Genomic DNA, 25,409 nt, shown 5'->3' on the forward strand with positions numbered 1-25,409 from the left:
AAGATCCAAACCACTCATTCTCTTCCATTTTTTTTAAACTTATCCTCTTTATTTTTGTTTCCCTCTCATTTCCTGGCATGTGTCTATTTTTGAATTCACCGCTGTCTGAGGTACAGTTATCCCTCTATATGATCCGAAAAACAGTATAAATAACCCAAACTGAGCGCCTCTGTTATCGATTTGTGCTACATTCATATTTTTCAACCAAACAGCAAAACTAGACAGACCACCGGCTGCATGATATGAATGGCATCCCTCTTTTCCTGAAGATTTCCTGCTGTTTTCTCAAATGAGCTCACCTCCAATCCAACTAGGGGGCTGGTAGGAAATACTAAGGGTGAAGTTTTGGTGAAAAATTCTGCATGTTACACATGCTGCTCACATGAAGTGATTTCAGGAAGTTTTGAGGAACTTCGCGCTTATCTGAAACGGTCATATCCTGTGAATCCTCTTGAATTGCAGTATTAGCCTTCAGTTGTTGGCTTCACGCCTTGTTTCCACATGTGTGTACGGAGGTGAGTTGACCAGAAGTGCATTCATTCAAATGGGAATTTCTGTGCCTGTGGAAGCCTTCCCCTCTGTAATATTTCGGTCCAGAATCTGCCTCAGGTACCCACATTTCTTTTTACTTTTGCAGTGGATTTCAAAGGGACCATATGTCTGTGTTCTGGCTCAGCTAACAGGCTCCAAACTAGCTAACAGGCTATTTTCTTGAGTTCAGTTGCCATTGTTGGTTGTATGGTTAGTTTGTGTGTTAAAAAACAACTTCTCTATCCAGTTTTAACACATCGTGGATTCAAGTAATGTCATTCTACTAAAATATGGTCATACACGTTCAGATTATTAGTTCATTATTAAATACAGACAGATCTATTACTTTACAGACATCACTATCACTGCTCCCTCTGTCTCTTATTATCCTCTATCCTTTTTCCAGACCCAACTCGGTCGAGGCAGAAGGCTGTCTAACATGAGTCTGGTTCTGCTCAAGGTTTCTGCCTGTTAAAGTTTTCCTCGCTGCTGTAACTAGCTAAATACTGTGAGGTGCAATGCTCATGGTGGATTAAGGTGGGGTAAGATGGAGTCTGACCCTGTCTTGGTGTTGGGTCTGTGTTCATAATTTGACATAGAGTGGTCTAAACTTGCTATGTTTGTAAAAGCGTCTTGAGATAATGTTTGTTTGTTTTTGTTGATTGATTGATTGATTGATTGATTGATTGATTGATTGATTGATTGATTGATTGATTGATTGATTGATTGATTGATTGATTGATTGAGACAAAATTGCCTCCCCTCATGGCTGCAGGTAGTTTCTACCAGGTTTCAATATGTCTGTAAAGAGATGCACCTCCTTGTGTTGTACACTAGCGGTATCATCAGTTATTGCACATCTACGAACACCACTCATACCTAAGTAGAAACATGGTGTCAGATACTCACTCATGTGTGCCTCCAATCCTTTGACACAGCCATTAAACAGAAAAGCATGGTATTCTGAACAAAGTAGAGTTTCGAGTGCAGAGCAAAATATAGTCATCTGACAGAATGGGAACAACAGGAGCCTCCTGGGGGGGGGGGGGGGAATTGCTGCCTCCAACCTTATAGTCATCGAGGTTTTAAGAGGTACAAACAAGATGAGTCACATGAGAACTGAAGGGTCTTCTTTAGATGGGAGTAATTGGGTATAGAGAGAGAAAGAGAGCTATGGCAGGGAATGAAAATGACAAGACAAGGAGTCTTCGTATTCTGTTTTATTTTTGTACTCCTGGTATAGATAGTCTTGTAAGTGGCATGTCGCAGGACCTCGCGCTGAGACACTTGCAAAATTACTGAAAATTAAGTGTACAAGATTGGCCCCCAAAATCCAATCTGCTCACAGCCTCAGTCATTTTGTAAAGTTGACGATGCCTGGGAACTTGTGACAGTCCAATTAAGGACATTTGCATATCGCAAGGCTTAAATTATTGTCATCCGCTGGAGCATAAAATGGGGGTGCAACTCAGGAGGAGATAGTGGTGATCCGCACTCAAACACAATGGAGGAGCTACGGTATAGTGTGTATGAGGGCGTGCAGGGAAAAGAGAGAGAGAGGGTGGGTTTCATTAGTTTACTTTCAGTGTTATTGTACATATTCTCATTGCCAGACTTTCCCATATTGTCTGTCCTATCTCTCTCCTATTCCAGGTCCTCTCTCTCTCTCTCTCTCTCTCTCTCTCTCTCTCTCTCTCTCTCTCTCTCTCTCTCTCTCTCTCTCTCTCTCTCTCTCTCTCTCTCTCTCTCTCTCTCTCTCTCTCTCCTCTCTCTCTCTCTCTCTCTCTCTCTCTCTCTCTCTCTCTCTGGTGTAGTTCCTGTCTTTCCTTCCTCTTCAGTCCCTCCGTCTTCTCTGCATTACAGTTGCGTTGGTCTTTCTCAGCCTTGTCTAGAGAGTTCCCAATTTCGTAGATCTTTAAATTTTATCTACTGGATAAACTGACCGCATGGATGTGGATTCTGGTTATAAAATGCTCCATTAACAAGAACAAAAGTGCTTTTACTTCAGCCTCAGACGTAGTGCAGCTGGATGAAATTCTTCTTTTATTTGTCTCACTCTTTTCTCATCTTTGCCTGAGGCTTGTGTAGAGCTTTGGCCTGATGTCATGGAGGCTGAACCAACCGGGGGTACAGCACAAGTAAAGGTATGCATCAGGTGAGAGAAAGAAGCAAGACCTTACAAGATATGACTGCAGGCTGTAGGCACAGGCCACATAAGACCTTTTTTTTTTACCAGTCTTTTCCTCTTTTTCTCTTTGTCTTTGCATCAGCTAGCCAGCCCTCACTTCTCACCTTTTTATCTATATGTACCAGAGCTCAGCCGTGGGCACAAATCCCCTTTCAACAACTCTACCTGCATGGCATCCAACCGTGCAAAGTTTGCAAAGTGTTCTATCCTAGGTGACCAGATATACTACATATTATTTGGTATAATCATAAGATGCTGTTGGAGGTGTTATTCCCATGAGGAAGAGAAGCTATACTACTGCACACAATGTTGTTATGCTCTTATTTTACATGGCTTTAGTAGCAAACAAATGCAGTTAAGAAACATTGTCTCCTCCACACTTTGAGTTATTTATGTCCACAGTGACTCATGGGTTGCTAAAGCCTGCTGCATCAAAGGTGAAGCAGAGTGTAAAGCAAAGGACCACACAATAGTTCCCTTCAGGGGCACTGATGTTATCAATTTTCTGCCTCATCACATGCCCATCATTTTATCAGCCATGTACAAAACTGACCTTTTGTCCTTTTGAAAAATAGTTTTCTGTGTTCTTCAAACTCTAAAACTCCATCTTTCAAGTCATGAAGTTTAAATGACTGGTTGTCAAAAAGTTTGCAGTAAATTCTTCTTCAGCTTTAGAGTTGCAGTACAAAGATTGTGATGTCTGCAGCTCAGCATCTCCAAATTAAGTGCATAACTCAATCATCCAAAGTTGAGATGTAGTGCAAAGGGAGTTTGCCTTTCGGAGAGACCCTAGAGTTTGCACGAGAGGTAGAGATCACTGACATTTTCACATGCTGCTGCCACGATAGTCTAGGTGTGATGCCTATAAACTTCCCTTGAACTTCTTTATCTGTCATTGGAGAGGACTTATTAATTCAAGTGCAAGTGCAAAAAGTGCAACCCCTTGAAACTGAAGACCTGCATACCAACATATCATTCAACTGGTGTTTTATTTGAATGCAATACTGCAAACACTTTGCTTACCCTAAGGTATGTAACACTGTCTTCTAGCACCAAACTTTTGTTTGCAAGCAGCTTTCTGTTCTGCTGCTCTAACAGAAAAGTTGTGATTAGAAGCAGCAAGTATAATTCACTGTTTAGGTTTGTAGTCTGAGTAGTATTGATCAATCAGTGTATTTTATTGATTCCTTCAAAGAGATATCTCCATGCAAGAGCAGCTGATCTGTTGTACATCAACATTTAACTTGTCCTGCAATTCTGCCTGATGCTGTGTCAAAAATCCAATCAGCATTTAGATTTCCTGATTTCCTTGAATGTATCAGAAATAATCCAACCTCCAGTCACAAAACAAGCATTTTAAAAGCTATTTCTGTCTCCTCTTGATGTCGGACCTGACAAAGCTTGCATTTTTAGTTTTCAAAAACGTGTATCAAGAAGTTGTCACTTAGGGGCACCGGTTTGGCCTAGGGGTGAAGTCTTGTGCCCCAGGTAAAGAGGCTAAAGTCCTCAAGCAGTAAGCCCAAGTTTTGATTCTAACCTACAGCCCCTTTCACACATGTCACTACCCAGTCTCTCTCAGGGTTTCATGCTCTATTCCCTGGTCTATCTTCTGCAAAATAAAGGCATAGAAAAAACTAAAAATACAAAAAAGGAGGTGTTACTTTGGCTAACTTGAAACCCATTTGTTGCAGTCTGAAGCCTCTGTGCAATTTACTGTCTACACTTGAACTAAGACTACCTCCCTGAGGGATAATAAACCAAGAAATTGCATCTGAAATGTAAACATGGCAGAGAGAGGAATACTTGGCTGGAAGTCTTCTAACAGAAGGTATAAAAGTGTGTAAATGCGAGCAGCACTCACAGCTAATACACCAACCAGTGAGCTCATGTTAAACAGCATTAGGCAGCATTATGCTCAACCATAAAGTATTCTCAGGGGAGTCACATTTCAGTGCTTTGACTCAAAGCCAAATCAAACAGTTTCCTGACATATTTATTCACCCAATCTATGTCCAACCACAACTAAGTGTTTGGTTCCATCCATCCATCCATCTTCCACCACTTATCCGGGTCCGGGTAGCAGGGGCGGCACTCTCAGCAAGGAAGCCTAGACACTCCTCTCCCCGGCCACTTTCACCAGCTCTTCTGGGAGGATACCCCGGCGTTCCCAGGCCAGCTGAGAGATATAACCTGACCAGTATGTCTTGAGTCTTCCCTGTGGCCTCCTCCCAGAAGGACATGCCTGAAACACCTCCCAGGGCGACGTCCGGGAGGCATCCTTAACAGGTACCCGAACCACCTCATCTGGCTCCTCTTGATGCAGAGGAGCAGAGGCTCTACTTTGAGCCTCTCCCGGATGTCTGAGCTCCTGACCCTCTCTCTAAGGCTGTGCCCAGCCACTCTGTGGAGAAAGCTCATTTTGGTTGCTTGTATTGGCGATCTTGTTCTTTTGGCTTGTGACCATAGGTGAGGGTTGAAACGTAGATTGACCGGTGAATTGAGAGCTTTACCTTCTGGCTCAGCTCTCTCTCCATCGCTGCAGACACTGCCCTGATCTGTCTGGTTTCTAACCATAAATATGCCTCAACATAGTTAACATAGTTAGTTAGAAAGGAAAAGTACAACCACAGTGTATTGTCCTAGCAAAAACAACACTGTTGCTGCCATGGACAGAAAGCAGGACACTGGCACTAAGTTGAATGAAGGACAGAAAAAGAATCCTCATCATTATCTGGTGTTTTGATGCATTTTCCAGTTTTGACAACCTGGTCACCTTGACATTTTTTTTCTTTTTCGAACACCTGTAACATTTTTCTGAAAGATAAAGATTCTGCCTATGTGGCTTTTTGAATACATTTGTATGCATGGTTAAATGGTTAAATGGTCAGTGTCTCATACTCAAAGAGCAAGACAACCAATTTGCAGAGACAAGATATTTCAGTTACATTTCTGTCAGCTGGCCTGTCCACCTTGGGGTGATAAGAGTTTAAAATATCATGCTCACACAGTACAGGAACCCTTCACTGAAGAACTGCGGAGTCAGCTAAAGTGTCTCTCTGCTACAACAACATATCAGCATGGCAGGCAGCCAACTCTGTGGTCAGTATAGAGACACATGACATCATTAACCTGCTTGTCTCTCCCGACTGTCAGTACAGGATTACACCATTAGCTAATGTTATCACAGGCGGGTCAGAACCTCAGCGATGCCTCTCAGTGATATGTTGGCGATTCAACTCAGAGACCCACGGTAAAAGGCCTGACCTGGCAGTGGGATGATGTAGACCTTTAATTGTATTAAAGGCCATGTCTGAGGTGCTGCCAGAACAACATGCATCAACATGTGAGAGAGAGGCTTGATTCTTACATTCAGGATGTGGGGTTGTTAAATGTCTGGGTTAGTCCCATTTACTGAATGAAATGTACGTTTTGACATCACAACAGTCTGCAGAGTAGACAAGACACGGCTGCTTTGGCACACCTCTTTATTGTCTCATTGAGATTACATAGTATTTTTATGCATAAGGAACTGATGCACGTTAGCATTCTTTTCTCTCCATCCTACACATGGGCCCCTTCATACACTGTGATTAGTTTTAGGCACTAAATCTGTAAGGTGTGGAAACAATCATTCAGGGACTCGCACTTTGACCTCTTAGGTGAAGATCGTATGTTACTGTACATATTAATTGCCTTTTTCATCTTTCTTCTGTCCCACTAGCAGCTGTTTTCTGAGCCTATAACATTTCTGTGGAAGGGTTTTATTACCTCCTGTTGACAGCCATGTACATTTCAGATGCATTGGCAAAGTGGCGTATTTGAGGGCCCCCTGTGGCTCAGTCAACGGTAGAGTGGGTTATCTTTCAATCGGAAGATCCTGTAGTCTACATGTCCAAGTGTCCTTGGGCAAGACACTGAATCCCAGATTGCCCCTGGATTAATGACCAATGGTGTGCCATTTAATGTGAATGGGATACGTTGTCCAGGTGGGTACTATGTGCAGCAGTCTCTGCTATGTGTATACAAGACTGAATGTGACATGTAGTGGAAAAGCACTGAAGATGATCTTAAGTCCAGACAATCCTCTGTACAGTGGAAACAATCAGGGATTTTCAAATGACCAGAGATGTGTACATTTATGCAGAGGCACAGCAGCAACAAGTGATTAAGTATTAAAAAGTCAGAAGATGCCGAAAATATTGGATAGGCTCAAATAAGAACTAAGAAAAATCTTAGTTACTTATTTCTGCTGCTGGGTCACGTCCCTGTATACTGTACTATGTGCTGAATGGATAGTGTTCAGTGTTTATTCATATCTGTGGGCACGATGGTGGGTAGCACTGATCCCCCAGGTGCAAGCGGGTGTGTGTCTGCTTTTTGTTTGTATCCAAGCTAGTGCACATGCATGATGGAGAGCTTGGTGTTGGTCTCGGTCTGGAGTTTTGGCCCATGCAGGGCTGAGATGAAGCAGGTGTGTGAGGAGATAGTGGTGAGGGTGTCCTCATTTTCTGGCATCCTTAGATTGGCCCCATACACGAAGCAGAGTCATAATGCAAGGTGACGAAGGGAAAGAGTGCCTGCGTCTCCAAGCCTGCACTCCCAGTAAAAAAAAGTCACTTTCACTGTATCAGCACAAACACTGATATTTCCCTCTGAGTGGGAGTGCTGCTGTTCATCTGTGTATGTGTGTAACAAGCAGGGGATGGAGGAGTGTGAGATCGTATAGCTATCTCATTGTCTCACTAATGCACCCTCTACAAAGCAGGGAAGTACAGCTTAATGGACTTCAGACTTTAGACAAGGTTTTGTTGGTCTAAGGCGCAGACACTTTGGCATCAGATGTCTCCTTTTAGAACATTTTAACCGACACTGATGGCTTGGGATGTGTTGTTTGTTCATTTCAAGTACACTGGACCTCCAACTTTGGTGGCAACATAAAGAATCAGATTTAGGATGTGCACCTTGTATGCAAAGATACTGTAGTTATTCAAACTCCTCTCCTGTAAGATAGTTCCTCCTGCCAAAACAATAATCTGCAAAAACGTGCAGATGAGATTTTGAAGTGACAGTGAGGGACAGTTACCCAGAAACCCTTTCTCTATGTCACTATCCACATCGCATCCTTAATCAGACTCATTCAAAGCTGTGGTTGGCTCTTGATAAGTAATTGTCAAGTGTCTGAGGATTTTATCTTACACATTTAATCGCAGGCTCAGGCTTTACAGCTCAGATCCCTCTCTACCTCACAGCTCGGCCCAAATAAAGAGGACGGCTCAGTTTCAAGGAGCGCCTTGTGGCTTATCAGAGGTGATATCCTGTCTTCACTTCCCCTCAGGCCTGTAAACTGAATGCATTAGTAATGAATCACTCTGCAACCATGCCCAAGTGGACAACAATTTGTGTCCGTACCTATCTGCTAACTCAGTCTCTTCCACCACCTTCGTGTGAGACCTTAGGGACAACTGGAAGAGACCATTTCATAGCTGAAAACCGGGGGAGGGGGCTACTCATATAATATCATTACTGAAGATGAGAGCCATATGTGTGTCAGACATGCTACATAACCCTGCCCATCAGCATTGTTGTAGTTTATTAGGGTAACACCTTAGCTGACAGCTGAACAATTGTGTTTTACTTCTGCAGTTGCCCGATAGTGTCATTCTCATGCTCCTAGCCCTTCCCTGTCATTTTCCCCTTGCCTGATCCCCTTTGAGATACTGACGGTTACACACAGACCGAGGAATATGGAAAAGAGTCACTGCAGCTTGCTCCTTCATTGGAGCTGTCATACTTCATTGAAATGAGATGCCAGTGGGAAGAGTAAGAAGCAGAACCAAAAGAGGAAGGAGGTAAAAATGTACAAGTGTGGGAAACGAAGGGGTTTGAGGCGTTTATCATCATCCACTTGACACAGAGGAGAGGTGACAAGCAGTGATAAAAGAGACATGGAAAGTGATAAATGCGGCGCGAGTGTAAACTTTAATGGGCCAACCTTGGGTGAGAGCAATTTGCCAATATTTAATTAACTGTAATGTGATCAATCAGAGTGTTAAAGGATGGAGCTGTTCCGCTGGGGCACTCTGCCAGCCGCACTCATCCTATAGCTCATTTAGCCTTGAGAAAGCTCAGAGGAAATGCAGCAATCAACAACGGCAGCTCTGGGCTGTGTCTGTTGGATCCCATTGTCACTACGCTGACAACAGCTATGTGTTTTCCTTGTAAATCATCTCATGTTTTTTGCAATTATTCTTTTATGGTCAGAATATTTGTTTGTATGAAATTAATCTTTCATGCTTGTGAGTTTATGCATGTTTTCCTTATCATATTTCCACTTTGAAGGACATGGTGGCTTGTTTTCCCCCTAGAGATCATCCCTTCTTTATTCGCCCTTCTTTTGTCCTGAATGTATAAAAGAATGGCTCACAAACAAATAAGCTATTGAAAACAAATGTTCACGTGTATTTCTAGATTGCCAGCGGCCTCATACTTAAAACTATTATAGGTAATTACTTTGCTTCTAGCTGTACCTGGATAATACACTCGTTAACTCCAGTAGTGGGGCATCTATAAATTCATCAATGCAGCTTTATAAATGCAGAGGATTAATAGCTGACCTCTCTGACAATACTGTAAATATGCTCTTTATTTGTTTTCACGTTTAATGACGAAAGTTAAGGCGTTTTTTGACCGGAGGAACTTTACCCCTGAACTACGTGTGTTTCGACCGGTGGAACTAGGGTCTAAATGTAGTTCAGTGGTAGATAATCTCCCCCTAAAAAGCCCCTGATAGGGGGGTAGTACTGGCAGGGCCTGCAATGTGATTCACTTAATTTATCTTTCTTTAATTTGTTCTATCTTTTATGTATGTGTGTGTACTTTTCAAAAGAAGAAGCTGTGATTCACTTGCATCTCTCCCGGTGTTATGGTTTTAAAAGTGGCCCTGTAAACTGGAGACCTTCAGCTGAATGTAACATTGTTTGTGGAGTTTACACAGTTGTTGAAACACATAGGGAGTTTTAAGATTCAATATCCTCATCAGAGAAGTATTTAATGATCGTCTAAAGACGTTTATGAGGGATGCATCCGGCTGAAAGTCTCCAGTTAACAGGGTAGCTGTTTAAACCAAAACACCGGCGATCTCTGCCACGGCTTTTCTGAGTTCAAAAGGATTTTAAAGCCGTGTTGAAACGTCTTTGCTACTCACGCTTATCTCCACTCATGTGTTGATTTAGTGAATCCATCTGTGATGAAATATAGCACCATCTAAAACAGCGCCAGCTGAGTCTCTTCATGCTAACAGGCTAACTGTTGTGATACCTGCCGGCCCGTCTTCTTCTGTGGTGTCATCTGTGGTGAATAGCATTCGTCTTTGACTTACTGCCCTCTAATGGTCTGGTGATGTACTGCCTTTACTTTTTATTTCCTCCATACGTCACTCGCCTGATTTGCACAATCTACCCGGGGCTTCGGCCCGCAGTCGAAACACAGACAACAATGGGGGCACAGAACCTTTTAGTTCTGGGGGCTGAATGACCCTGGAACTCTTGGTCGAAATGCACCTTTACACTCACTCTGGTTTGAGTAGATAATCTTAAAGCACCTGCAAAAGGCTTTTTTTTCTGAGTTGATTTTGGCGTCCCATATGGACAGAGCAGTTCGTTTTTCTGATTCTGTTCTGTACAAGTATGTGTGGTTTTCTCGAACATAAACTGTTATATTGACAACTGGCTGACATATATTCACTATAAAACTTTGCCCAAGCAACTTTATGTATAATTTAGTACATGGTTGATTAGCACGTTGTGAAAATTTGTGATGCAGCTAGGCTACTGCCTCAACTCCACCTCTTCTCTGATATCTAGGAAAGTGGAGTTATTTTGGATTAGTATATCCAATATGGCCCTCTGATAGATTGGCGACCTGTCCAGGGTGTACCCTGCCTTCCGCTGTAAGTCAGCTGGGATTCACTCCAGCCCCACGTGACCCCGACCGGGATAAGCGGTCAAGATAATGGATGGATGGTTTGGATGGATGGATGGATTTCCAATATGGTGACCACCATATTTGGCCTCTGTTAGGCCTCCTCAGAAACCAATGGGTGGTGTCACTTTGCTGGACGACGTGAACAAATGCTCTTTCAGTACAATGACTTTGTTCAAATGGTAACCATCAATAACAGTACCAGGCATTATACATAAATAGCATATTGTGAATTGTCTTTCTAATGGCTTGGTTTGCTTTAGTAAATCAAATAGAGTCATTTAAACACCAGCTATAATATCCTCTTAACAGATTTAAGAGCTTATTTCTGGATTATTTTCATTTAGTTTAGTTCACTTGTTCCACTAAATATGTAGTTGGTTATTATGTGAATGCACAACATGCACCCTGATGATACTTGGTTTGTTGGCTCATGTTGTCACTCCCAAGTAGAAAATAAACTAGAATTAACCCAGCTTGCAGTGGGAAATGAGAATCATTAGTTACTCAAAAAATGTTTCATTAAAGTTGGGTTAGACAAAATGAATAGCAGCAGGGGATAGAGCTCTCAGGCTGATCGGCAGCTTCAAGCAATAATGGATATGGTGTTTTTATTTACATTTCTTCATCCAATAAAGCCGATGCCAATGTCTGACTGATTCATAGGTCCAACCTTATCGTATTGAGGTTTTAAGAAGGCTGATGTTAAGTAACAAAGTTGCAAATGAAGATTTAAAATGAGGATACATTTTGCCAAGGGTTTGGCTCAGTAGTTCATGCGTGCCCCATCAATCAATCTGTAGACTACAACCCTTTGCTGCATCTTATCCCCAGCTCTTTCCTCTCAGTTTTCCCGTCTCAATTTAGACGTTAATTAATTCACAAAAGGCTCAAAGAAATATCTAAAAAGTCAAAGATTCAAAGCTCCAAAAAAAAAAGAAAAAAAAATGTAATCAAATCAGAACCTTATATATCTATTTGTCATAATCAGCCTTTGAAAAATCATCCACAATGGCTACTGAAAAGAGGAAAATGAACAAAAGAAGCCGTGGTGTAATTATTCCTGAAATAAAAGTAACACTATGAAAGAAAAGGTCACTCAACAGCTGTAAGAGAGTTAGAGAGGGAAGCCGTTTCTATTAGAAATGAAATTTTTGTCTGACAGCTTGTATTTTTTATTTAACTTCCATCTATTGCGAGAAAGAATGACTCAACAGCCCCCAGATCTCTCGTTCCCCGAGCCTTCGAAGGTCAGGAAAGATTTACTGTGCATGTGTGCTTTTGTAATTCAAAGCATCTACTTCATATCTTCACCAAAATACGATGAACGGATAAATTAGTAAATAAACTCAATCCTCAAGCCGGGTTATTATTTCTGTGGATTTGGATGAGAATCCCACTGATACCCACCGTGCTGTCAGTCAAAAATAAATTCCATCAGTGAAATAGCACCTAACACTGTCGAGAAAGACAGGCAACAGCCAGGCTATGTGAAAATGGAGTGCAAATTGATGGCATATATTATCCCAACCTCAATTTTCAGATTGACCTTTATAACTAAGCACCAAAAACACCAGCCCTGTGCTTTCTTTGTGGTTGAGCTCCTGATCTATCAGAGACAAGAAGGGAGACGGTGAGGTTGGAACCCTTTGACAAAATAAAAAAAATATGAATTGGCTAATAAAAGCTTGTCTGATTAAATTAAGAAGGTAATTGGATTCCTGCATGTGCAATAAAATAAAGCTGGATTGGGTATAATTAAATTGTCCCCTCAGGATTTAGTTTCTCTGCGCTCTTTTTTTCCCCCATGTTAGAGCAGAACAGAAGGCGAGAGCAGGGCAACTGTGACAGGCAGAATTAGAAACTGGAAACAAGACAAGGTAAAATTGAATGAAACACAAAAGTTTCTTTGAAACAGAACGTTCTAACCTAGAGAGCATTTCTGAAGGTGTTTTCCTTCATGTCTGTCTAGTTTTCCTTCTTTGTTCTGGATCAAATAAAAACCAAGCAGAACTTTTAAATCTACAGACACATGGCCTCTCTATGACCACAGCTTCACCTTTTAAGTTAAGTTTATATCCAGGTAGAATTGTGAATGAACTTGGACAGATTCTTGATTGGAAAAAAAGACAGGGAGATTATAGCGACGTGCTAACTTCAGCGTGTTTTCTAGCGTGTCAGGATGCTAACAGCTAAATGAAAGACAAACTCAAGGAAAACAAAGGAAGGATTTTGGAGCCTTAACATACAACAACATAACACAGCTCAGATAGTGTGTTTAGGATCTTGGGGTGGCCAATCAGTTTCTAAATAGGGCCAAGGCCACCCCTTGAGTCTGCCCAGCCAAAGTGAGCAACTGTGCATTCAACATAATGGATGTAAACACAGGTCTACTCAGACAGCTATGTTTGCACTCTGCTTAGTTTGCACACACTCCAACATGAGCACATAAACATTCGTTAAAGTGTGCAACAGAAAGCACCTGTCAGTCCAGCTGGCGTGGCTGTTCATTATCTTCTGAAGTGAATGCTATGAAGTCAGATTGTTATATCTTAATGCATAAACTGCACCTCCACATGCTGTGAATGACTCAATCAGGAGTTGTAACTTGTGAGTTTATCATTGTCATAAAGAAGAGGAGACAGATGTTTCATCACAAACTGAGAGTTATTAACGCAGACCTTTTGTCTTGTTTTTGAGGCATAAAATGTACTTGAGACTGTAGGGTAGGGATAATATTACACTGATAATCCACAGAACTGTAGAGTAACATCAAGCTTCATGTTCAAACAAAGTTTTGTGTGATCATATAGGCTTTTTAGTTATTCCCTGCCACATAGTAACAGAAGCTTTTGACTCATTTTCTTTGCTTTGAGTCTGCATTGAGACCTGTTATTATCATTTTATGTGTTTTATGGGCCGATATAGGTTAATTAGGCAACATGTAAAATTGCATTTTTAGGCGAGAAAGTCATATGATTAGTTTGCATTGAAAATAACTTGTGTCAAGGCCTCTAGTTTGATCAAATCAGTGCATTTACACTGACAGCACTTCAAGATTCTTAGATTGGCGTAAGATTTGTACTCCCATAAAGAGGATCACAACGTGTCTACGTTAATCAGTGCAGCATTGATGAAGGTAAACATGGAGTGACTTGGCCAGTTTCATTAACTTTAGCCAAGTCAGCTATCTCACTTTCAGTGGATTTGTGAATGCAGAATGTGTGGGAGGTTGATCTTTGGCACCTTTTACTCTCACCTCATCAGTCCCCAGAAGAAAACACCAGACTTAGTGCAGCAGTGATTGGTGAGTAAGGCTAATAACCTTCCCCAGGGAATTTAGAGCTAGAGCCTACGGGTGAATCTGGGCAGGGAATGGAGCTTATAAAATGCTCCTATTGCATATTTGGCATGGCAGAACTTGTGATGGAAATTCATTTAGCAGTAGCAGCTTAGCTTTCAGGTAAGCGGTACATCATCAGACATACAGGAGCAAAACTGTGAACAGAGTCTTCTACTATAAATTAAGGTATGTTTTGTAAGAGGAGAAGCAGGCTGTTCTGAAGATTTTGATTCATTGTTAATTTCTGAGCAGTTATAATCAACCTGCCATGTAATCAGTCCTGCCTTGTGAGCCTAAGGACCCCGACAGCAGGTCACAAAAGAAATCATCTGACGGTCACTCACCGCTACCGGGCCTATGATTGTTGAAGGATTACGGTTACAGAGTCACGGATAGTTTTCACTCTATTTCCTACCTGTGTTTTGATGCTTATGTCCTGCAGAGCCTTTGCTCTATACGGTTTGTGCTCTTCAAATGTCAGTCCACGGTGGATGCCTCAGGTCACAGTATCGCAGAGCAGCAGCAGTTTTATACTGTCTACCAGGGCTGTTTTAGTTCAGCTCACCCCAAGGCCTGGCTATCACTCATTCAACCTTAATGACTCAATAACTTACACACACACGTGCACGCACACAAAAATACACCTATATACACACTACCACCGCCACAATAAGTGATTCATCAGCTCTGATTTATTCCCTGTGGGTGAAGTGTTAATTACAGAGGTCTAATCAATAACTTCCACTAAACGATGGCTCAAAGGCAAAGGGGTGTGTGTGTGTGTGTTCCTGTGTGTGCATGTGCGCGCCAGTGTGTAAAGTCCCCAGAGGATAAGTACAGTCTTTGCACCTGCATGATGGATGGTGTGAGTGTTTTAGCCATCAGCAGCGTTTTACAGGCTGTGAGTGGTGGTCTCTCTGAGTGACCCTGTGACAGGCAGCCTGGAGCTGAGCCAGCAGCTGGCAGCTCTGACACAGCTGGACCAACGACAGGGAGAGCAGTCAGGAGGGAGCCTGCAGTGCTAATGACAAAACTACCTCCCTGTTGTGTGCTGTAAATTGGAAAAGGCATTGGTGTTATTGAGGGTTGAAGGACTTGAATTAACAGATTTGGGGGAGTTTGGATGTCAGTAGTTGTGTTAAAAGGAGAGGTTGAAACAGTAGAACGCACTATATGGAGTTACTCTGTTTCTATTGAGGGATATTACACTCTCTTACAACTAAAACCCTGCTGTTTGGAACTTCAGAGGCATTTAAACATCGCTGCGATCACTATAAAGAAGTAACATGGAGCTAAAACAACATGGTGTCAAAAAGCTTAGAAAGAAAGAAAATCTGCATGAGGTTGCCTCCATACCTTAACTCTCCATTCTCTGTTGTGTTAATGGGCTGAGAGTCTATATATATAAAGTATATAAATCCATTGTATCCCACATCAGAGTATATGAGTTATAAGTACATAACGTCTTTGGCTATAAAAAGTTATAACAGTTCATCCAGCAGCCCAGGGAGTTGCCAGATGGATGAGAGAATCAGGTTGAACTGTGGGCTTGTTAACAGTCTGATAGCACCAGGAATTTTGCATCGAATTGTAAATTGTTATATTGGGATTAATCACATTTTTAACCCATATTTTAAATTCCATGATTTTTTTATTTCAGAATTGTTAACTTTGTAAAGCTTTCTTACAAGTGTCATGATTTGGAAATCAAATGAATGCAATGAAGACATCAAAACTATGACATAATCTGGTTTTACCATAATCTGGATTACAACAGTAGCCAAATAGGGCTATCCATTGTGTACTAACCCTACCTCTGAACAACACAACTGATGGTCTCAAACACATTAAGAAGGCAAGTCATTCTACAAATGAACTCTTGACAAGGCTCATGTTAATTAGAAACCATTCCTGGAGACCACTTCATGAAGCAGACTGAGAGAATACCAAGAGTGTGCAGTTCACGAAGCATGTTGTACTTATTATATTAAAGTGCCAACTCCCTGATAAAGTTTCGCAGCTCTCAATAGTTTGCTCTTGTTTGTGTATTATAGTGGAAAATAGTCGTCTGCATCCCCACTTAGCGCTGCACAGAGCTCTCACCCTGTGGGGCTCAAATATGTCCAGATGATGAGCTACACTACAAGTCAAAAGTTTGGAAACACCTTCTCATTCAAGGGTTTGTATTTATTTTAATTATTTGAAACACTGTAGGTTAATGCTGAAGACATCACAACTATGAAAGAACATATATGCAATTATTTAATTAACAAAGCAGAATATGTTTTATATTTTAGATTCTGTAAAGTAGCCCCCTTTTTCCTTCATGACAGCTTTGCACACTCTTGGTATTCTCTCAGTCTGCTTCATGAAGTGGTCTCCTGGAATGGTTTCCAATTAACATGAGCCTTGTCAAGAGTTCATTTGTAGAATGACTTGCCTTCTTAATGTGTTTGAGACCATCAGTTGTGTTGTTCAGAGGTAGGGTTAGTACACAATGGATAGCCCTATTTGGCTACTGTTGTAATCCAGATTATGTCATAGTTCTGATGTCTTCAGTATTAATCTACAATGTTGAAAATAATTAAAATAAATAAAAAACATTGAATGAGAAGGTGTGTCCATAGGTTTGACTCGTAGTGTATATGGGAAAGGGACACTTCTCATCTGTCTCACGATGAGCTAAGCATGCTGTTGCGGCCAATCAGAGTGATGTCAGCAGGCAACCGTGCCACAAAAGCTGGTAAAGCACTGTTTTGAAGTGTGGGAATCACCTCAGCCAGATGAGACTTATCAAAGTTAACCCCAGCACTGGGTGGCGACTGACTGCAAGCCAGTCAACAGTTGGCTCAGGTCGGCACACTGTGGCCAGTCTTATCTCTTACCACCTTAAAGTCAAGGCCATCAGGTACATTTCATTGCATTCATTTGATTTCCAAATCATGACACTTGTAAGAAAGCTTTACAAAGTTAACAATTCTGAAATTAAAAAGTCATGGAATTTAAAATATGGGTTAAAAATGTGATTAATCCCAATTTGAAAAACAATCATTTGACAGCCCTACTTTGCAGTATTATTATTGCATCGTGAGTTAACTTAACTAGGATGCCTGAAGTAGACACGGAAGACTGCCATCCTAAAAGTCTGGTTAACATCCAACTATGCTCCACAGCTGTCGTGGATGGATGAACAAGTTTGTTTGTGTGCCAGGGGACAAAATAAAAACAGTGATACAAAGGAGAGTCATGGGTGTGGTGCTAAAGCTCTACTGAAGCATTAATACATTTTTGACAATTTTCTGGATGAAAGGCATCAATTAGCTGCAGACAAATTTGCGTAAGACTCCACAGTAATTAGAATCTGTTGATATAATTATACCAGGGTGTGAGCGTGAGCAATGACAGGCTTCGGAAGGAGAGAGTCGGACGAAAGGAGGCAAAAAACTGTGACAATAACATCAACAAAAAGAAAATGAATACAAACACATTAGAGTGTTACTAGAAGAGTCCGTGCTTATTAATTATAATTCAATGCTTCCAGTCTTTGTTTCCTTTTTTTCCTTTGATTTCTGATTCATCAAACCACAAGTCGAGAGTTTCTTACAAGAAAGTTTCAAGTACAAAAAACAAAAAACTTGGATATGAGACAGGAAATGGAAAGTGTCTGTTTAATGTGAGTGAAAGCATTGTTACAGTATCAAAGAAGAGATGTCTTGACTCTTCCTGTGTTGAATTTGCTGCTACACTAGACAAAAACAGCTTTTGTTTGATGTCTGTGAGATACAGGAGACCTTGGCAAGAGAAAAGAAGCTGCAGAGCAGGAAATCCCAACCAGGATTTGAAGCAGCAAGATGTTCAGAGTTTTAACTTTGTGCTCTTGAGGGAATGCGCACATGCGTGGGTGAGTTTTTGCTCTATATGTGTACAGATCTCAGTATAAAAGTGAAGGGCTTTTAGGAGGACTTTTGGTTCCTTTCACAGGAGCCTGTCAGCAGGGAAACCAAAGCCTCTGTTCTCAGGGTGACTTAGGCCTTAGTGGACTGTCGTTCACAAAATCACAATCGTTGAAAGCAGGCATTTAGTGAGTCAATTTGTCAGTCCTCTAAGCCTCCTTTCCAAGGGTCATATAGCGCTCCCTGTCCCTTGAAATAGGAATCAAATTTAGCTTGATCTACAGCCTGCTGAATGCCTTCACAAAGAGGGGTTTATTCTATCTCCAGTTTGTGCCTACAAAAAAAGTCTCAGTGTTTTGGGATGAGCGTGAATTCTGCAAAGCGGATTACATGACATGGAAAAGTTGGCATTAAAGCTCTTACAACAAATGGATTATATGATCTATTGTGTGATGTAACATGGATTGGCAACGCTATCTATTCTTAGTCATGCAAAAAGCTGGAGACATCAGAGGCTCACTTTGTCTAATTGCTGCAGAACACCATCACTGCCTTGGCCCTGTCTTTCCATCATTACTAGACCCAACAATCACTGCAGGCAGACAAGGACGGCCCGTTATGAAAGCTCTTTTTAGCACTTTATAAAAGACACCTCAGCTTTTGTGTTCTGGTGTTAAATCCAAAAGACAGGTTTCTATTCTAGTCAATGTGTTAACTCCCACTGGATCCACTCCATTGCGTTCCGGCTGCGTCTCTGGTCCGGGAGGTCAGAAGGCAAGGGATCAGATACACAATAATTCTATTTTTGCCGGATGCCAGAGCACGACTGATCTGGCTTTATTCAGATTATTAGTGTTCCATGTAAACATAGCTGCTAATTTAACATGTATCATCAACAGGGTCATCATCAAAGTGGTTTGTGGTTACTATGCAGTTAGTGTACCTTAATAAAATTAAATGCATATGGAGATTTGGAGCATGTTTACCAACTTGTAACTCTACTTGATATTTAGTCATTTATTTAGAGGAACATAAACAGAGAGTATAAGTCAGACTGTTACCCTGGGGGTTTTCGGTGGCTTCCACTCTATAGCTACGTGGTAAATAGTTTTTAATTCCTGGTTAAATAAGTAGTGACACTTTAAGACCTTCAGGTGTCAGTTAGGAACATTTAGGTTGGTTTGCTGGAGGCGTCAGGCTGGTTGATTTGAACACAAATCTTGTATTTGATGGTGGAAGAAGTAACCCACAGAGGTAGTGTCTCCTGTGGTGTTCTCTGCTAACTTATTTGATTGTACTGATTAAAACCTTGAGTGATGCATCAGTGGTGTTATTTTACACTCATCTCAGCCACATGATTTCTTACTTTTATTTTGTATTTAATAATTTATTCTCCTCTTAGTTTTTTTGCACCAGACTTTAGGATTCAGATTATTTTTTTAACAGGTGAATGATTTGGGACTCTAAAATTAAGGAAGCCCTGTAAGAGAAATGCACAGCAGGGATCATAGTGTGCTCTCCAAAAACATAGCAGAACATAGACATTCTTATGCTGTCTTCAAACCCCTTACAATATGGGGCAAGTCAAACCAAATAGTTCATGAAATCAAAGCAATAAGAGGAGGAATATTAAAATCTACTGCAGCATCTCATCTGTGGGCTTCTTTTCTTATTAACAGCCCATCCAGGATTTTAATGTCAGACTTGCCACCTTTCTAGCCAGTTTCCAGCCTTTGTGAAGTAAAAGAGATTTCATCACTTCCCCCTGCATCCAAACTGAAGGCTCCTTTTCTCTTGCCTTTATGTATTTCTAATTAACTCATAGCCTGTTGATGTTGTTCCTCTCTGCCGTGATTATGAGCAGAGTATGGCTCATTACTCATAAGTGATATATGATTGTTGTTTACAGCGGGTGTGCATAAGCCAGCTCAGCCTCTCGTAAGAAAGTACACTTTTCCATCAAGGTCCTGTTTTCTGCTCTCCCTCTCTCCGCTGCCTTTCATTTACACCGACTGCCTGAACAATACAAGCACAAATGAAATGCCTCAACTGAGTAATGGCTGTAGCATTTTTACCAAACCACAGCGAGGTAACTTTTAGCGCGAAGCTGACTCATAAAAACAAGTTAAGGTTGCACTAGTGTCTTCAACTCTGTAACAAGCATACTGCATGATGGGGAATACATTCATGCAGCAATTTGTGTCTCCCATTCAACGCACTTGAATGTATTTTTAATTTGATTTCCTCGCCGTTAGTTGCATGGAGCTGGAAATTCTTCTGTGTTGCGATTTTGTAACAACAGAAGCTGCTTAATTGAGCAGCTCCCACCCCGAAGTTGGCATTTAGGATGGAAATGACCGTGGAATCTGCTGTGGCACACAATTACATTACATTGTCCCCAGGGAGAAAGAGAGCAGGAATTTGTATGGATGGACACGTGCGTGCATGACTGTTCACACGTGTACAATATGTATGATGGTGCGTGTGTCTGTGAGGGAGATAAAGAGAGAGGAGAGGAGGTGTCAGAGATAGAGACAGAGACAGAGACAGAGATAGCTGTGAAAATCCAGCAGCTCTCTCATCTTTCTTAATGATACATTTGTGATGATAGATTTGTGATGACATCTCTCATTGTAATTTGAAGTGCCTCCGCCTGTGTCAGAGCTGTACAAGACAGGATGTGAAATTGGGGGTCTCAGAACAGGATGTTTTATTAGCTGCTGGATATTGCCAAGGTGGTTAAGATGGGCTATTTGGTTTGCACTGCTCCTTTCATTTACTCTATTTGATTTGCGATAAGTGACTTTTCCTCGGGAAGAAATCGGCAGTAATTTCACAGTTTGTGCTCTCTTCCTCTCTTCTCCCCTTTGTATTTCTCCCTCTCTCTGTCTTTCTCTCTCTCTCTCTTTCAAATATGACAAGCCTTATTGACTCCTCTCACACACTTCTCAGGAACTCCCACGTGCAGCCTTGAGGCATGATTGCCGCAATGCAAATGAATTGATTCCAATACAAATGAACTCATGATAGTAATCCCATGCTAAGTGGCTGCTGCTTAATTTCATATTGATGAATGAACTGCCTCAGCCAATGCTCAGAACAATGGTTTCTAATTAGAGCGACACTAATTGCAGACACATTGATTGGCTGGTGGAGGGATGGTGTGAGGATTCTATTGGATCAGGTGCAGAGCGGTTCCTAGAGGAACACCCAGGCTCCTGTCTGTGTGAGTTTGTAGGGGCTTGAAACCCAGTGACAAACTCAGGGAGCCTTTAAAAGCAGATATTGCCATTAGTCTTCAAAATGCAAATAATATTTTGGCACCAGCAGGAGGTTTTTGATATGTGAGGCAGAGTGCATCTGCAATAAAGGCTGGCAAGCTGTGAAACAAAAACAACAAAAAAGAGACAAAACATGGAGCGTTGCTGTTTGAATACGAATTAGCTTAATATGCATGCGTTATACCCGCAAAACACAATTCAGTTGACCCCTGTGAGGCATGTAGGAACCACAGCAGTGAAGTAACAACTGTTGCCCCTGACCTTTCACTGTGGTCTCTAAATAATGGAAATGCAGGTAAACAGATTAATTAAATAGATAAAGCTGGAAAGTGAAGGTCGTGCTACAGACGTGTACTAAAGGAGAATGACAAAGACATTTAAAGGGAGACAAGTGCCATTTACAGTATTCTTTCCTGAACAACCTGCTAGGAAGCGTTCATGTAACACTGCAGTTCTCAAGAGGATGTTTGCAAAAGAGGACAAAATCAGTTGGTGTAGGAATTGCAAAGTGACCCACAATACGATGTGTGACACATGGCCCATGATGATATCATGACCATCATGATAATCAATACATTGCAAGATAATCACCTCATGATACATCACAGCATGTGATCAACTGAAGCATGCAATTGCATCTACGCAGAAAACTGTAGTGTTAAAATATTTACTCACTGCACTTTGGTTTGGTTTCACTGAGATGAAACAATGTTCAAGCTTTCAGAAGGGTTCAGAAGGAAACCCGGTTCTACTGAGGATCCAGTTCTGCATTTTATGAAGCCTGGAAATCAATAACCTTTGAGCTACCATTTTTCCCATGGTGTAACATATGTTGAGTCGATTCACGTCATGCAAACCAAGCTACAAACATCGATGACACAACTTGTGTACACAAAGAAGAAGAATGGAAGTTTCTTGTGAGGATGATTGAACACATGAAGATGTCTACAGGTTGATTAAATGTCCTACCTTCGACCATCTTCAGGTTGAGATCACCTTGTCAATGTTTCGTTGCTGATACTGCTGCAGGAAGTCATCCTCCCCGGAGGTCATCACACCCAAACTTTGTAAGAACTCCTGTAAAGAATAGAAAAGAAGATAAGATAATGTAATGTTTGACTCTGATTTAAAATCTGCAGGATAAAAACTAGTTTGCAGATTAAACAAGGCGACAGTGTTACATTATGATGTGTTCGTGGTCAGGTGGGAAAAATGACAACTAGGCAAAATAATAATACAATTTATTTATAAAGCGCTTTTCTGAATACTCAAATACACTGCACAGAGGATAAAAACATCATATAAAACAACAGATTAATAAAAACACGAATGAAAAGCATAAAGTACATTTAAAAGCAATCATACATTAAAGGCAGTTCTAAATAGGTGGGTAGGTTCGATGCTTGGTGTCAGGTGGTAGGGAGAGGAGGTGGGCATTGAAGGATCGAAGGTTACCTGGTTATGGAGAGCTTTGTGGAGGAGGAGGATTTTAAATGTAATGTAATGTTACTTTACTTCAGCCCTAACATCCCCCTTACAGAAAGTCTTCTCTATGCATACGTACTGCCAGAAATACCCATGCAATTTTCCATGTAAACATACTCCAAATTAAATCTGTATATAAACGTGACATGTTGTGTCCCATAAGCACATATTCCTGTTGCTCTTCCCATAAAAACAAACGTGGATGAGTTCTTTGTTGAGTTATGGGCTCCAGGTACATATCTGTGAAGTAAAGGTCACTGTTCTGATCTGGCAACAACAGTAACATCTCATCGTATATCCGCCTTACATCCTATATAGACATTTGCCCATCACGCTACGTTGAATCCCAGCTGAGTGATGACAGTGTTACGACAGTGGCTTGTAGGGTAACGTGTGTTTTTGTCTCTCAGGGCAGCACAGCTCAGATCAAATCATATGGTCTAATCCAGTGGAATGAAATGGAGTTAGAGAAGGTCACTGTGTTTCTCACTCTGCTCTAATGTAATAAGAGCACACTGAGAGAGGCATGGATTAGACAGTAATCCACCTGCATCTCTCTCTCTCTATCTCCCTCTCTCTCCCTTTCATACAGTCAATCAGCCCTGCTGTCTCACTTTCACCCTCACCCTAAAGTTATTCCGATTCAGCATCTCTCTCTCTCTCCTCCCAGCTCTCCTCTGCTCGTTTGCCCATGAGCTTTATTAACATTGTCGGTCTGTCTTTGGTTGAGATTATGCTCCAAGGTTTCAACCAATTTCAATGTTTTGATCACTGATTCTTCTGAGAATTCAGGCTAAATTAATCTGACTTGGATTCCCTGAACGAGACTTGCTCTTTGAGGTGCATATTCTTAATATCATTTCAGTTCCTTGAGGGTAGAATATTAACAACATTAGGCTTGTTTAATACTCCAGTTGTAAGAAATGGGTTTTTATGTGTTTATAGAGGATGACCAGTGAAAAAATGTGGTTTCCAACATGCTTGGTTATGCCCAACAATGTAATCCAGATAATGTGGTTGTCCTGCTTTAAGACAAGTGCCATAACCTGCTAATACTTTCCTGTGTTGTTTAGTGAAGCTGTGAAACCACACTCAAATATCTTCATCTGAAACATCATTAAGAAACTGTTTCATGGATAATCGCAACAGTTTGCCATTCATCGTCCCCAGAGGATGAGTCCCACCTGCAGGTTAACATCTTTAATCAATTCGTGAAATAGTTTGACTTTTGCAGGACTGATTGGTGCAAAATGATTGAAAGACTTTTATGATAACTACAGAATGAATCTGACCAAAGTTTGCTGATTCCCTGACTGTCTGTCCAGCACCATCATGAGGTCACAGTTTTCAATTAGCTAAATTAGCATGCTTACAAATGAGGATGATGAACATGTCAAATTTTAATATCCTGAAATGTCAGCATGATACCATTTTCTCTTTTAGTATGTTGCTGACATTTGCTTCAAGCTCAAAAGCTCCACTGAGCTAAAGAAAGTCACTGCACTGGCATATGTTTTAAACTGCACAGCTTCATAGAGAGGATCTCAACGACCCCGACTTAGATTAGTGATTTCAATAAAGAGAGATGGCTGTAATCCCAGATGTTTTGGGGGAGGGTTTTAGAAGCAGGGGGAGCCATGGGAAAGGCAATATTGCTCCTGGTGCGATACTTGATTCTGATTGGTGGAGACAGAAAGCTAACATCATAAACTGCTGCGAGCACAATAAACTGATGCTGAATCATTTCAGTCCATATAACTTATTGGGGTATTATTGCAACAATAAAATCTTCTACCAATGGTAGTCTTTGTTTGTGTCATTCGTCATGATTAGGCATAGTGACTCATCTCCCGTCCTATAACTGGGCTTTACTGCTGTACGGGTTTAGAGACTTACTATTCCCATACTTACAATACTTAAAGTGATACAAGTCATTATAGAAACATCACTCAAGTGCAATGCAGCAGGTAAGATCAATCCAAGCATGTCTTGATCACACCTGATTCTAACCTCCATTATTAGCTCAAAACATAACGAGTCAACTACGTCATATGTCCCGAGTCAGACAGCACCATCTCCATTTCATCAGAGGTGGATGATGAGTGGCTAAGGTACATTAAGTTGATTAAAGAAGAAATATGCAACTCAAGAGAAAAATGGTTGGTGCTCATTTAGAAGCTCCGCCCCCAAAATTAATGGTAAGCAATGTGATGGAATCTGGCATTGGATGCAAATGTGTTGCATCACTGTTATGGTGTAGCGCTGTTTCTTGTCAGCGAAGGAATGGCGGACGCCAAGTTCTGATAGCACTGCATCAACACTGTAGCTAATAAGCTGGAGTACAATGGCTGATGATATTGTGGATAAGACCGAGACACTTTGTTTGTGTCTTATAAATGGAGCCCTGGCTGTGTTGAAACCCTTGAACTATCTTTCACAGTTTGTGGTCTATGAGGAGACATCTGCTGAATTCAAATGGCCTAACCTGCTCTTCATAGTTTGATATTTCAGCCTGATATACCCTCTCTAAGGAATCCTAACAGGCCCAACTTTGCACAAAAACACGTTGAGCATATTTAAGGTGAACAAGGGGTTGAATTTACTCTTCTTTGGAGTTAAACTGTTCCCTTCAAAGTCCCATTCCCAACCCCCCGTCACTGCATCTCCAGTTTGTCCTTGAAAACATTGTGTTTGTGTTTGTTGTGGAA

The 25,409-nt window shown here is 41.2% G+C and overlaps 1 protein-coding gene and 1 long non-coding RNA gene across 2 annotated transcripts in view; one reads left to right on the top strand and one right to left on the bottom strand.

The window, feature by feature from the left end:
• LOC117824808 (calsyntenin-2-like) overlaps positions 1–25,409 on the top strand; it is a 308,682-nt gene that overhangs the window by 131,096 nt on the left and 152,177 nt on the right. The window lies entirely within an intron of this gene.
• The window catches only part of LOC117824809, a 320,721-nt gene that overhangs the window by 130,617 nt on the left and 164,695 nt on the right, over positions 1–25,409 (bottom strand). Inside the window, exon 4 of the long non-coding RNA XR_004633719.1 lies at positions 22,186–22,293. This is a non-coding gene — a long non-coding RNA (uncharacterized LOC117824809). The remainder of the gene's footprint in view (positions 1–22,185; positions 22,294–25,409) is intronic.

The sequence above is a fragment of the Notolabrus celidotus genome, chromosome 14, assembly GCF_009762535.1.
Source record: "Notolabrus celidotus isolate fNotCel1 chromosome 14, fNotCel1.pri, whole genome shotgun sequence".
Lineage (NCBI taxonomy): Eukaryota > Metazoa > Chordata > Actinopteri > Labriformes > Labridae > Notolabrus > Notolabrus celidotus.